Source organism: Oncorhynchus keta, chromosome 19, assembly GCF_023373465.1.
Source record: "Oncorhynchus keta strain PuntledgeMale-10-30-2019 chromosome 19, Oket_V2, whole genome shotgun sequence".
NCBI lineage: Eukaryota > Metazoa > Chordata > Actinopteri > Salmoniformes > Salmonidae > Oncorhynchus > Oncorhynchus keta.
Window position 1 is genome coordinate 23,284,053 of NC_068439.1, and position 16,160 is coordinate 23,300,212.

Below are 16,160 nucleotides of genomic sequence, written 5' to 3' on the forward strand. Positions count from 1 at the left end.
ACCTTTGCCCAACCGTTTTGGACTTCTGACATTTGCCTGCCCTGACCCTGCCTGCTGTCCTCTACCTTTGCCCCACCTATCTGGAATACAGACCTCTGCCTGCCCTTGACCTGCCTTTTGCCTGACCCTGTTCGATTAATAAACTGTTGTTACTTCAAAGTTGTCTGCATCTGGGCCTTACCTGAAACGTGAAAAATATAGAGCTTTTCTAATATATCCTGGAAGGACTGTGCAAATAAGCAACTTCCTTTATGACTTTTGCTAAAATCTGACTGAGACTGGGTGTGAATGTAAAGAAACATGCAGAGGGAGATGGGTAGATAATGTTGAGGATATGTGACATAGTCTATTGCAGATATCATATGTTCTACATGTGAATCAAGTGGATTGTTTAGATTTATTATGCATAGTAGTATAATGTATTGGATATAAAATTGTGTGACAGAAGAGAGAGAGAGAGAAAGAGAGGGGAGAGAGAAAGACAGACAATGAGGTTGTCTGAGGGTAGGCCTACAGGGTCTCACGGCCAAGGGCAGTGACAGGTATGCAGGAGACCAGGTGATTTCCAATAGGTCAAGGATATATTAGATAAACTATATGGAATTGTTTTAAGAAGGTCGTGCCAAGGATTATTTAGCTATTTGATTTAGAATTTTAAGACCCCTTGAATATATATATATTTTTTAAATGTAATGAAAAAACTGTTTGGCCTTGCTGCTGTTAGCCAATACAAACACACTGACAAACAGATTCACTACAAGGAACAACAGATAGTCTCCCCAAAATATCAAAAGTGTCCTGCACTAATGATGCACGCAAACAGGTTATTGCCATAAAGTACATTTTACGTAGTCTTCACAATGCATGCGCTACATCCCAACAACAAAAAATCAGGCTACACATTAGGAACTTTTCCGGTGGTTTATTACTGGTACCGTACCGCAAAGCGACACATAAACTGAAAAAAATACAAAACATGTGACACACTGTCCGTAGTTTCACACAGTGCACACACCAAACCTAGTCCATCTGATAAATCGCAGCGGTGCGGTTTGCCTACCAATGAAATGAATGGACTTCTGCCAGAACGCATTCAGTTCGGCACAACTGGTGTGTACAAGGCATTAATGAGCAGTGTCGTAGCATTTTACTAGAGTGTCTCTTTGACGAATGCGCTGTTGACTGACCGAATGTGTCAAGGATTTTGCAGCAGGCACAACAATATTCTATCACCTCCTGTTGCAAGGGCTTTAGATATCCCACTGTTAAACAAAACCCTCATGCTTCAAGCTTTTTTTTGTATAATCCGTTTTTAGTGGAGGAGGAGGAAGATGGAAAGGCTATTTGAGAGCCTCTCTCTTTTTAGTCTCTTTTTTTCCAAATCGAATGGCAGGTGATTGGGTTCCCATCAGATTGCCTATGGCCACTTTTGTGAGAAGGGGGCTTAAATCATTATAGCTTTGTAATCTATCATTTATGTTAAAAAATATACATTTGAAATGAAATCAGACCCTTTTGCCCATGCACTAGAAAGCAACCCCATGGCTCAGTAGGAGGAGGGGAGCAACTTTATAAGGTCTAAATATACCACGGTAATGGTGAGCCTGCCAGATTAATGGAATAATTATACCATGTGAAGAAATACCTCTAGTCCTCTAACCTACAAGGACCAACACCAACTCTCCTCTCTGACTTAGGTCCATACATGTTAAAGTTAAATAAAGGTAAAAACATTAACATTTTCTTTAGAACGTTAGAGTTCCATTAGCCATTAATAGTTGTGTTCCTCCAATGGAATTCAGTTTTTTAAAACTACATAATTCAAATAGAGACATGTCTTTTTGATGGAAGATCATTTAATCTCAATCATAGACATTTGTTAAATTGGCCTGTGAGTGTATATAGTTAATTAGGTACACCCATCTAGTACCGGGTCAGGCCCCCTTTGCCTCTAGAGCATTCTACAACGTGTCAGAAACGTTCCACAGGGATATTGATCCATGTAGACGCAATGGCGTCACAGAGTTTCTGCAGATTGGACGGCGGTACATTCATGCTGCGAACAGCCCGTTCCATCTCATCCCAAAGATGCTCTATTGGGTGGAGGTCTGGGGACTGCGCAGGCCACTCAAGTAAACTAAACCCGCTGTCATGTTCCAGGCAATGATTTTTCGTCTCCTCAATTGTCCAGTGTTGGTGATCCCCTGCCCACTGGAGCCGCTTCTTCTTGTTTTTAGCTGATAGGAGTGGACCCGGTGTGGTCGCCTGCTGCAGTAGTTAATCCGTGACAAGAATGGACAAGTTGTGCATTCCGAAATGCTGTTCTGTATACCTTTGTTCTACTGCGCCGCTATTTGTCTGTTTGTGGCCTGCCTGTTAGCCTGCATGATTCTTGCCATCTCCTTTTACCTCTCTCATCAACAAGCTGTTTTCGCCCACAGGACTGCCACTGGCTGTTTTTTGTTTGTCGCACCATTCTCTGTAAACTCTAGACTCTTTCGTGTGTGAAAAGCCCAGGAGGATGGCCGTTTCTGAGATACTGGATCCGGCGCGCCTTGCACCGACGATCATACCACACTCAAAGTGGTATGATTGCTTTCATGGTATGATTGCTTAGGCCACTCATTCTGTCTGTAGGAGCAATCCATTTTCGTGAACAGGGTGGTGTACCTAATAAACTGTCCATTGAGTGTATGTTGCCCAGAGGGGGTAATGTTTTGACTCTATGAATCCATTATTATATCACTCTATTTGAACTTGACAGAGTATTCAACTGAAACATGAAAAACAACAGATAAAGAATGGTTTGGTTGAGCATATTTGTGTTGGTGGGGATCAAAATCATTTACATTTTAGTTTTGTAGGATAGACAGGGTAGTATTCAGAATAATAGGATCATGAACAGTAGCATGAAAATGTTAACCGTTATGAAACCAAGAAGACAACTTAACATGAATTGATCAAGCTCAAGTAGTACTTTCTACTTTTTCTAACTGTCTCAAAACGTTTTCCTCTTGTTTTTTTCCTACAAATGAACATAGCTCAGAGGGGGTAAACTACACAGTAGGATCAGCGAATTAGCCAGCTAACATTAGCGTGGGGGGAGTACTCGGCATGGCAAGGTTTCCAACTGGACATTTTTGACCTTCCTCTTGGCCCGAGAGACAATGTTACTGAGCTAATTATTTCCTGCAATTGTACACTTTTTGCCATGGACGGAAAGACATTTTTACAGTTTTAAAGCTAGTTTCCTGCAATTCTGCTTGTTTCCTAAAACGGCTTATGCCGTGTTCTTATGCTATCTGAGTGTCTCAAACATTCTGAGAATTTTCGATTCTCCTTGACCGTGTAGTTTTTATTTTGGTACTTGTTAGTTCTCAAAGATCTTATTAAAAATATAGCTTCATAATTTTTTTGACATACTTTATAGCTAGTTTTAGTCGTTTAAGTTTGCACTGAAAATGCTTTCCCTACAGAAAATTATAATATATTTTTTAATCATATCTTGGAGTGGCAGCAACAATTTAGTAGAGGCGGCCCACCACTGCTAAGTTAATATAGGGGAAACACTGAACCTGCCTAAATATTCTAATATAACTTAGTATTTTTTTTTAAGATAAGCTTCAAATGGGCACAGTCTAACTGAAAACGGATATCTAAGTTTAGCTTTTTAATGAACCAAAAAATCTACCGTTATTTCTGGTTTCTTATCAAAATTTGCTGGTTATTTTTTAAATCCTGCTTTGTAGTATTCAGCTCTGAACACTCCATCTGTTTAAACTGTTTGTCATCCTCTGGGGTATAATGTTGAGTGGACACATTAGGCAGTAGCCACAACACATGTCCCTAAGCCTGCAGTGGTTGGGAATTAGACAAGTTTAACAATAAAGGATGCAGTTTGGTGATGGTGCAGTAATCCCCCATCATCCCCCTACTGTTGACTGACTGATGTGTCTAAACTCACTCTCGCTGACAGCTATGCAAATGACAAATCAGATTAGTGAAATATTACACGGTATAATGTTGACCGTACATTTGTTCGCGCTCTAACTCTGGATGGAGAATGGCAATGAGAAAAGAAGACAGAGGGAAATGTATCATGAATCTATTGGAATCCAACTGGGGGAATTCATATGCCCAGGAAAATGTGTAACACCTTGGTACAAATGTAATTCTGTGATTGAATATGGGGATAACTCTGAAAATATGTTGATAAGGATAGACTTTTATACGTTGCAATACATTACTGTATTTTGACAAAAATAAAATACTGTCTTTGATAATGATATGTATTTAACAAATCTAGGTTTGTTGTACAATAGGTCATATTTGTAGAACTTGTACAGTGCCTTCAGAAAGTATTCACACCCCTTGACTTTTTCCACATTTTGTTGTGTTACAGCCTGAATTGAAAATAAATTCAATTGCAATTTTGTGACAATGGCCTACACCTAATACCCCATAATGTCAAATTGGAATCAGTAGTGGTTACTCATGTCTTTAATGAAAGGAAAAAAGCGATACATGAAATAACTATACAAATACGAAAACAACAAACGGAACGTGAAACCTATTACAGCCTATCTGGTGAAACTACACAGAGACAGGAACAATCACCCACGAAATACACAGCGAAACCAGGCTACCTAAATACGGTTCCCAATCAGAGACAACGAGAATCACCTGACTCTGATTGAGAACCGCCTCAGGCAGCCAAGCCCATACAACACCCCTACTCAGCCGCAATCCCAATAATACAAAAACCCCAATACGAAATACAACAACATAAACCCATGTCACACCCTGGCCTGACCAAAAATATAACGAAAACACAAAATACAATGACCAAGGCGTGACATTCATTCATCAACCTGTTAGGTCCCTCAGTTTAGCACTAAATTTCAAACACATATTCAACCACAAAGACCAGGGAGGTTTTCTAATGCTTTGCAAATAAGGGCACCTGTTTGTAGATGGGTAAACTGTTTTGAAAGTTGTATTGTCAATCTTGTTTTGTATTTAAACGCCACTTTAAATGTGTACATGACACTGCAACAAAATTTCCCCATGGGGACAATAAAGTTAGTAAGTAAGTAAGTATGTACAGAATAAAACATATTCCAAAACATGCCTGTTTGCAACAAGGCACTAAAGTAATCCTGCAAAACAATGTGGCAAAGCAATTCACTTTTTTGTCCTGAATACAAAGTGTTATTTTTGGGGCAAATCCAATACAACACATTACTGAGTATCACTCTTCATGTTTTCACGTATAGTGGTGGCTGCATCATGTTATGGGTATGCTTATAATCATTAAGGACTAGGGAGTTTTTCAGGATAAAAAAATAAACAGAATAAAAATCCTCCCCCAGACACTGGGAGATCAATTCACCTTTCAGCAGGACAAAAACACAAGGACAAATGTGCACTGGAGATGCTCACAAGTCGACATTGAATGTTCCTGAGTGGTGTAGTTACAGTTTAGACTTGAATCGTTATGAAAATCTATGGCAGACATTTTTTATTTTTTTATTTCACCTTTATTAAACCAGGTAGGCAAGTTGAGAACAAGTTCTCATTTACAATTGTGACATGAAAATGGATAGTGTGCAAATATTGTACAATCCAGGTGTGCAAAACTCTGAGAGATTTACCCAGAAAAACTCACAGCTGTAATCACTGCCAAAAGTGACTCTAACATGTATTGACTCAGGGGTGTGAATACTTATGTAAATTAGATTATTCTGAATTTCATTTCAATAAATTTGCACAAATGTCTAAAAACATGTTTTCACTTTATCCTTATGGGGTATTGTGTGTAGATGGGTAAGGAAAAACATATATAATCAATTTTGAATTCAGGCTGTAACACAATAAAATGTGGAATAAGTCAAGGGGTATGACTATTTTTTGAAGGCACTATATACTGTCATAGTGTCTTTAAAGCAGACACAACTATATTTCCTCACCTCCAATTGCAAAGGCTATAGCTATCCCACTGTTAAACAAAACCCCTTATGCATAACGTTTATTAAAATGTTATAATCATTATTATAATTATATATTTTTTATTATGTTGTCTTACTGGTAGGCTTGTAGCCTCATAGCCTCGTAAATCATATTGTTTTTAATACGCATGGATTGGACTTGGATATAGACAGGATAATAAACGTGTGCACAACTTCCATACAAAGTAAAGTTAGAAAATCCTGCAAATGGATGATATGTTTGGAGAAACCCAAAGACTACAGTGATTATGATGAGTGATGATGATGAGGAGGAGGAAGATGGAAAGGCTATTTGAGAGCCTCTCTCTTTTTTTCCAAATCGAATGAGAAGGCAGGTGAGTGGGTTCCCATCAGATTGCCCATGGCCACTTTTGTGAGAAAGGGGTTTAAATCATTATAGGTTTGTAAATCTATAATTTATATATATATTTTTAAAAGACATAAAATCAGACCCTTTTGCCCATGCACTGGAAAGCCACTCCAGGAGGGGAGCCACTTTATAAGGTCTAAATATACCACGGTAATGGTGAGCCTGCCAGATTGATGGAATAACATACCATGTGGAGAAATACAGAAGTCCTCTTACCTACAAGGGCCAACACCAACTCCCCTCTCTGACTGAGGTCCGTACATGTTAGAGTTCCATTAGGCATCTATACTTGAGTTCCTCCATGTAACGGCGTTCTTCGTTTGTGGAAAGAGAGTCGGACCGAAATGCAGCGTGGTGGTTACTCATGTCTTTAATGAAGGAAGAGCGATACATGAAATAACTAAACAAAATAACAAACGGAACATGAAACCTAATTACAGCCTATCTGGTGAAACTACACAGAGACAGGAACAATCACCCACGAAATACACAGTGAAACCCCGGCTACCTAAATACGGTTCCCAATCAGAGACAACGAGAATCACCTGACTCTGATTGAGAACCGCCTCAGGCAGCCAAGCCTATACAACACCCCTACTCAGCCACAATCCCAAATACCACAAACCCCAATACGAAAATACAATATATAAACCTATGTCACACCCTGGCCTGACCAAATATATGATGAAAACACAAAATACAATGACCAAGGCGTGACACTCCAATGGAATTCTGTTTTTTTAACTACATTATTCAATAGAGAAGTATATTTGATGGAAGATCATTTCATCTGAGTCATAGACAATTGATTAACTATATATGTTGCCTAGAGGGGGAAATGCTCTCACATGTTAGAATGAGACATTCATCCATGTTTAAGTTTAGGCAATAACTCAGAATTTTTAAGGTTAGGGTTAAGTTCAGGCAATGCCTCAAAATTCTTCTTAGGCATTAACTCCAAATGGTCAAGGTAAGGGTTAAGATTTGGGATAGGCTTAAAACAAAAATATTAAAAATGACTTTCTATCACTGGATTCAAACTTCCAACCTTTAGAATCAAAGGCAGATGCTTATGCCATCTGGCATTCCCATCCCCAACAACCTAGCAAACCAAAATCTACTTGAAGGTAACATCACTGTTGCCCGTAGTGACCAATTTTCACATCATCTCCTGATGTCCTCAGACATGGATGGATGTTGAACAGTGACTTGTATCACTGGTGACCTGGCTGATTATATTACTCTATTTGAACTTGACAGCATATTCAACTGAAACATGAAAGAGAACAGATAAGGAATGATTTGGTTTGGCATATTGGCATTGGTGGGGATCAAACAAATGTTATTAGTGCTACTGCTAACAGTTGCCAACAATGGCAGGTTTTGTGAAGCATTTACATTAAACTTTTGTAGGATAGATCAGGGTAGTATTCAGCATAGCACACTCTTAGATAAAAAGGCGCCATCTAGAACGTAAAAGGATTTTGATCTGTCCCCAAAGGATAACCCTTTGAAGAACCCTTGCTGGTTCCAGGTAGAACCCTCTTGGTTCCAAGTAGGTGACTGGGACTACGGCGGAATACAAAAAGTGTAGTTATTCCATCCGCAAGGCAATCAAACAAGCAAAACGTCAGTATAGATACAAAGTGAAGTGGAGTCGCAATTCAACGGCTCAGACACAAGACGTATGTGGCAGGGTCTGCAGACAATCATGGACTACAAAAGGAAAACCAGCCACTTTGCTGACCCCGAAGTCTTGCTTCCAGACAAGCTAAACACCTTCTTTGCCTGCTTTGAGGTTAACACAATGCCACCGACGCGGCCCGCTACGAAGGAATGTGGGCTCTCCTTATCAGTGGCCAACGTGAGTAAGACGTTTCAGCGTGTTAACCCTCGCAAGGCTGCCGACCCAGACGGCATCCCTAGCCTCGTACTCAGAGCATGCGCAGACCAGCTGGCTGGTGTGTTTATGGACATAATAAATCTCTCCCTATCCCAGTCTGCTGTCCCCACATTCTTCAAGATGGCCAGTCTCGTGCCTGTATCCAAGAAAGCAAAGTTAACTAAACTAAATTACTATCGCCCTATAGCACTCACTTTTGTAATCATGAAGTGCTTTGAGAGACTAGTCAAGGATCATATCACCTCCACCTTACCTGTCACCCAAGACCCACTTCAATTTCCTTACCGCCCCAATAGGCCCACAGACAATGCAATCACCATCATACGGGGCGGCAGGGTAGCCTAGTGGTTAGAGCGTTGGACTAGTAACCGAAAGGTAAGGTGAGCGCTACCATCAGTCCTGCGTCATGTCAACCGTAAAGCATCCTGAGACCATTCATCTGTGGGGTTGCTTCTCAGCCAAAGGAGTGGGCTCACTCACAATTTGGCTAAGAACACAGCCATGAATAATGAATGGTACCAACACATCCTCCGAGAGCAACTGCTCCCAACCATCCTGGAACAGTTTGGTGACGAGCAATGCCTTTTCCAGCATGATGGAGCACCTTGCCATAAGGCAAAAGTGATAACTAAGTGGCTCGGGGAACAAAACATCGATATTTTGGGTCCATGGCCAGGAAACTCCCCAGACCTTAATCCCATTGAGAACTTGTGGTCAATCTTCAAGAGGTGGTTTGACAAACAAAACCCCACAAATTCTGACAAACTCCAAGCACTGATTATGCAAGAATGGGCTTCCATCAGTCAGGATGTGGCCCAGAAGCCAATTGACAGGATGCCAGGGCGGATTGCAGAGGTCTTGAATAAGAATGGTCAACACTGCAAATATTGACTCTTTGCATCAACTTCATGTAACTGTCAATAAAAGCCTTTGACACTTAAGAAATGCTTGTAATTATACTTCAGTTTTCCATAGTATCATCTGACAAAATATCTAAAGACACTGAAGCAGCAGACTTTGTGGAAATTAATATTTGTGTAATTCCAAAAACTTTTGGCCTCGACTGTATGCAAAATGATGGCTAATATGTAAATTGCAGGATTTTACATAGCTGGCTATAGTGATAGGCAACCGTGTTGTTTTGCTTACTGGCTAGCAACGTGTTTTACTGTATAATTTAGCTTGATCAACAAGTGATGTGTCTTTGTCAAATTTGAATAGGTGTTGAGTACATAGCTAGTCCACTCAAGTCTTCTTGCTTATAAGTTTACACAGTAATTCTTGTCTTTAAAATCACTGGAGTTCAAGAAACAGGTTATAATTTACATGCTGTAAGTAAGTAAACAACTAGATTTCTTTGAATATGATTTCCAACATAAGATTTCCAGAACTTTACTGAAGAGCAAGTGCATTACTGTATTGTAATGATTTTTTACAGAATACACTATTCACTTAAAGCAATGGCAAATATAGTGACAGATATGTAGGAAGAGTGTCAGAACTGAGCGTAAATAAAATAGTGGACCTAAAGTGGCCAAGGTGGGAATGAAGAAAATCCAAAGTACCAACCAACCAATTGAGCCCAATGTTCAATGAAAATAACATTGCATTGTATTTACAGAGAGTTGGAACTATCTATATTCTAGGTTTGACAGTCTGGACTTTAGTACTGAGAAGGATGAGCTGCTGTGTGAACTCATCATTAGCACAAGAGGAAAATTGATTTGGTAATAGAGGAAGTACTGTTGCATTAAATAGGCAATAAGCAGTTGCTACATCAATGTTTTGACTCATGAATTCTTATTTACATTTTTTATTTAGCCTTTATTTTAACAGGAAAGACAATGAAACCTAGGTCTCTTTTACAAATGCGCCCTGTATATACAACATAAATATACACGTTATACCCAAACTATATATATATATACAGAAGTATGTGGACACTTCTTCAAATTAGTGGATTCGGCTATTACAGGCACACCCGTTGCTGACAGGTGTATAAAATAGAGCACACCGCCATGCAATCTCCATAGACAAACATTGGCAGTAGAATTGCCTTACTGAAGAGCTCAGTGACATTCAACGTGGCACCGTCATAGGATGCAACCTTTACAACAACTCAGTTAGTCAAATTTCTGCCCTGCTAGAGCTGCTCCGGTCACTGTAGATGCTGTTATTGTGAAATAGAAAGCAACAACCGTCGAGTGCTGAAGCCCGTAGCGCATAAAAAATCGTCTGTCCTCAGTTGCAACACACACTACCGAGTGAGAAGAAGAAGCGTCAGCACAAGATCAGTTTTTCGGGTGTAAAGCTCGCCGCCATTGTAATCTGAAGCAGTGGAAATGTGTTCTCTGGAGGGATGAATCACGCTTCACCATCTGGCTGTCCGGTGGACAAATCTGGGTTTGACAGATGCCAGTAGAATGCTACCTGCCCCAATGCGTAGTGCCAACTGTAAAGTTTGGTGGAAGAGGAATGTGGCTCCTTTGTTTCAGTGAAGGGAAATCTTAACACTCCAGCATACAATGATATTCTAGATGATTATTTGTTTCCAACTTTATGGCAACAGTTTGGGGAAGGCCCTTTCCTGTTTCAGCATGAGAATGCACCCGTGCAAAAATGTAATTGTTGCCACCAGCACAGTAGCAGTCACCAACACTATGGATAACATAAAAACAGCCTAACCAGCTCTGCTAGGGTGAGTAAAATGGTCAGAGTGAGCTGTTCTCTCATTTGTGTCTGGAAGTAGCTCGCAAACTAGCCAACATTAGACAGTTATCTTGGGTGCTTGACTGCTATTGTTAGGTCAGAATGCTCTGATCAACCCTACTTCTCGGCCAGAGCATCCAGTGTGCGCTATGAGCGCTCTGGGACCGAAACGCTCTGAATTTATGAACGGACAATCTGACAATGCTCTGAGTTTACAAATGCCCAGAGCACACTCTGGCACTCCAGATTATATTTATGAACACACCCATAGCATAAACCAGCCTTTAGTCTTGAAATATCTTGTTGTTTAGTACATTGCCTCACATGTGAATACTTAAAGAGATGGGTGGGGCTAAAGCTTAAGAGGGTAGGAATGATGCTGAATGGGTGTAGACAAAGAAGAGCTCTCCAGTAGGTATCAAAACATTTAAGGGGCATTTTCTCAAAAGTGAGGTTACAAGTTTATCAACTTTCAAAGTATAATTACTTTCCCTTTGTTCCTCAACTACAGTGTTTGATATACAGTTTTCTAGCTCAACTTTTATCCAATGTAAAAACACCATTGCAAATTCTTCTACATAAGACCGAATCACAGTCACATATAATGTCCCACAGTTGACAGTGCATATCAGAGCAAAAACCACGTAATGAGGTCGAAGGAATTGTCCGTAGAGCTCCGAGACAGGATTGTGTCAAGACACAGACCACCAAGACTCTTGCTAGATTTGGCCGTCTGTATTAACTGAGCAATCGGGAGAGAAGGGCCTTGGCCAGGGAGGTCACCAAGAACCCAATGGCCACTCTGACAGAGCTCCAGAGTTTCTCTGTGGTGATGGGGGAACCTTCCAGAAGGTCAATCATCTCTGCAGGACTCCACCAATCAGGATTTTATGGTAGAGAGGTCAGACGGAAGGCACTCCTCAGTAAAAGGCACAAAGGACTCTCAGACCATGAGAAACAAGATTCTCTGGTCCGATGAAACAAATATTTAGCTCTGACCTGAATGCCAATTGTCATGTCTGGAGGAAACTTGGAACCATTCCGACGGTGAAACATGGTGGCAGCATCATGCTGTGGGGAATTTTTCAGCAGCAGGGACTAGGAGACTAGTCAGGATCGAGGGAAAGATGAACGACGCAAAGTACAGAGAGATCCTCAATGAAAACCTGCTCCAGACCTCCTAGGACCTCAGAATGGGGCGAAGGTTCAATCTCAACCACACTGCACACTGCCCTAACCCATCTGGATAAGAGGAATACCTATGTGAGAATGCTGTTCATCGACTACAGCTCAGCATTTAACACCATAGTACCCTCCAAACTCATCATCAAGCTCGAGACCCTGGGTCTCGACCCCACCCTGTGCAACTGAGTACTGGACTTCCTGACGGGCCGCCCCCAGGTGGTGAGGGTAGGTAACAACATCTCCACCCCACTGATACTCAACACTGGGGCCCCACAAGGGTGCATTCTGAGCCCTCTCCTGTACTCCCTGAGCCCTCTCCTGTACTCCCACGACTGCGTGGCCATGAACGGCTTGATTACCAACAACGACGAGACGGCCTACAGGGAGGAGGTGAGGGGCCTCGGAGTGTGGTGTCAGGAAAATAACCTCACACTCAACGTCAACAAAACAAAGGATATGATTGTGGACTTCAGGAAACAGCAGAGGGAGCACCCCCCTATCCACATCGATGGGACAGCAGTGGAGAGGGTGGCAAGTTTTAAGTTCCTCGGCGTACACATCACGGACAAACTGAATTGGTCCACCCACACAGACAGTGTGGTGAAGAAGGCGCAGCAACGCATCACCGGGGGCAAACTACATGCCCTCCAGGACACCTACACCACCCGATATCACAGGAAGGCCATAAAGATCATCAAGGACAACAACCACCCGAGCCACTGCCTGTTGACCCCGCTACCACCCAGAAGGCGAGGTCAGTACAGGTGCATCAAAGCAGGGACAGAGAGACTGAAAAACAGCTTCTATCTCAAGGCCATCAGACTGTTAAACAGCCACCACTAACATTGAGTGGCTGCTGCCAACACACTGACTCAACTCCAGCCACTTTAATAATGGGAATTGATGTAAATTGATGTAAATTATATCACTAGCCACTTTAAACAATGCTACTTAATATAATGTTTACATATCCTACATTACTCATCTCATATGTATATGTATATACTGTACTCTATATCATCTACTGCATCTTTATGTAATACATGTATCACTAGCCACTTTAAACTATACCACTTTGTTTACATACCCTACATTACTCATCTCATATGTATATACTGTACTCGATACCATCTACTGCATCTTGCCTATGCCGTTCTGTACCATCACTCATTCATATATCTTTATGTACATATTCTTTATCCCTTTACACTTTTGTGTATAAGGTTGTAGTTTTGGAATTGTTAGGTTAGATTACTCGTTAGTTATTACTGCATTGTCGGAACTAGAAGCACAAGCATTTCGCTACACTCCCATTAACATCTGCTAACCATGTGTATATGACAAATAAATTTGATTTGAGGTTCACCTTCCAACAAGACAATGCCCCTAATTACACAGCCAAAACAACGCAGAAGTGTCTTCCGGACAAGTCTCTGAATGTCCTTGAGTGACCCAGCCAGAGCTCGGACTTGAACCCAATCAAACATCTCTGGAGAGACCTGAAAGTAGCTGTGCAAACACACTCCCCATCCAACCTGACAGAACTTGAGAGTATCTGCAGAGATGACCTGGAGAAACTCCCCAAATATAGGTGTACCAAGCTTGTAGAATCATACACAAGAAGAATCAAGGCTGTAATTGCTGCCAAAGGTGCTTCAACAAAGTACTGAGTAAAGCGGGCTGAAATTCCACAACATACGGTGATCGCTACATAAATAGTCATATTAAACATTCATGAAAATACAAGTGTCTCACATGTAGCGAAAGCCTAGAATCTTGGTAATCCAACTGCGTTGTCAGATTTAAAAAATAATTTACTGTGAAAGAATACGATGCGATTATCTGAGCATAGAGCCCCATAAAAAAAAAGCATAGGCGTAACATAATCACAAACTGCATTAAAATATATTGTTTACCTTTGACGAGCTTCGTCTGTTTGCAATTCCAATGCTCATTGTTACACAATGAATGATCTTTTGTTTGATGAAATCCGTTTTTATAGCCTAACACGAAACATTTTGTGAACCGCTTGTATCGTGAATTCCGTCTCATTCCATTTTCGACGACACATTCCAGGTAAATAACCCACACAGAACGTGACTTTTCCAGTCATGTTTGGTTTCACTGCAATCAACTGGTTTGTTTGTAACACAATCAAACGTGATGGGCCATTTTGCGGGACGTATTGACTGAAAGAAACCAATTTGAAAACAACAAGTCATGACATCATTGTGCACCAATGATTTGCCCACTGTTTCGTTGATTGACTGTCTTTTAACCCAATGACCACTGATCGTCTTGAAATCTAGCTGGGTAGATAGCCAATGAGCTGAGCTAAATGGCAATAGGTCATGTTTATGTGTTACAAAACCAACCCATGTAGTAAGCTCCAGCGTAACGAGAGTCATTCGCTATTGAAGTTTCATACAGGAAGGAGAAACACATATTACGCACTGCATTGTTTAGTAAACGCGCAGACTCAGCTGTTTATATATCAATCATTATGGCGACTAAGTCAGGGAAAACTAAATCTATGTCTAGTTATACAGATATACACACAATTTTAGAATAAATTGATTGGGAAAGTGAAACAGAGATTGTTGTAGGACGATTCATTTAGCGATTGTGGAGGAATATTTTTGGAACGGGAGAGGACATCGTTTTGGACTGGTAAGTTCTTATCATGCTAATGCCCTTGTTTGAAATTAATAATATAAAATATTATTTGTGATTTTTATTTTAATTTAGAAGCAATATATAAACATGTAATGTCATGACATGTGAGATGCGTGTGTCTGCCGCCCCACCCCAACCCACATGAAATAGCCTATTCGAGGCTGTTGAGGGGAGGGCAGGCCCACAACAATGGCCAAAGTGAAATGGAGACAGTAGACACAGCTGGTCTGTTGTAATATAATAAAGACAGTAGATCTAGCTGGTCTGTCATAATATAATAGAGACAGTAGATCTAGCTGAAATGTCATAATATAATAGAGACAGTCGATCTAGCAGGTCATAATAATATATTCAACCTTATGTTCCCTGTACTCTAAACTCTATCTGTTTATTATACCTGTTGATACAGGGCTCATATGTGAAACTATTCTAACTGAACATTTTCTTTCACAGTGACACTGACTCCGAATTTGCAGCCCCCAGGGCCAAGGTTTACATCCCCCCCTGAAGCTGGTTCATCCAGCTCCTGCCACAAGTGGTGTTCATCTGCCCAAATGTATGTCTGCAGGCATGGATGTGCCTCAGAGCCAAAAGGGCACAGCATGGAGGCGTCGCTGTGTTCTTTGAAAAATTAAGTCCCCCATCACCTGCGCCACATGCTTGGTGACCCTCTGCTTTACAGCAGAAAGAGACTGCTATGGCACCTGGCATCAGCAGCACAATATTGTGTAGAGCTTTGGCAAAGTGGGTGGGGTTATATCCTTTCTGTTTGGCCCTGTCCGGGGGTCTCATTGGATGGGGCCACAGTGTCTCCTGACCCCTCCTGTCTCAGCCTCCAGTATTTATGCTGTAGTAGTTTGTGTCTGGGGGCTAGGGTCAGTTTGTTATATCTGGAGTACTTCTTCTGTCTTATCCGGTGTCCTGTGTGAATTTAAGTATGCTCTCTCTAATTCTCTCTTTCTCTCTCTCGGAGGACCTGAGCCCTAGGACCATGCGTCAGGACTACCTGGCATGATGACTCCTTGCTGTACCCAGTCCACCTGGCCTTGCATATGTTCCAGTTTCAACTGTTCTGCCTGTGGCTATGAAACCCTAAACTGTTCATTTTTACTCTTGAGGTGCTGTCCTGTTGCACCCTCTACAACCACTGTGATCTCCACCCGGCACAGCCAGAAGAGGACTGGCCACCCCTCATAGCCTGGTTCCTCCCTAGGTTTCTTCCTAGGTTTTTGCCTTTCTAGGGAGTTTTTCCTAGCCACCGTGCTTCTACACCTGCATTGCTTGCTGTTTGGGGTTTTAGGCTGGGGCT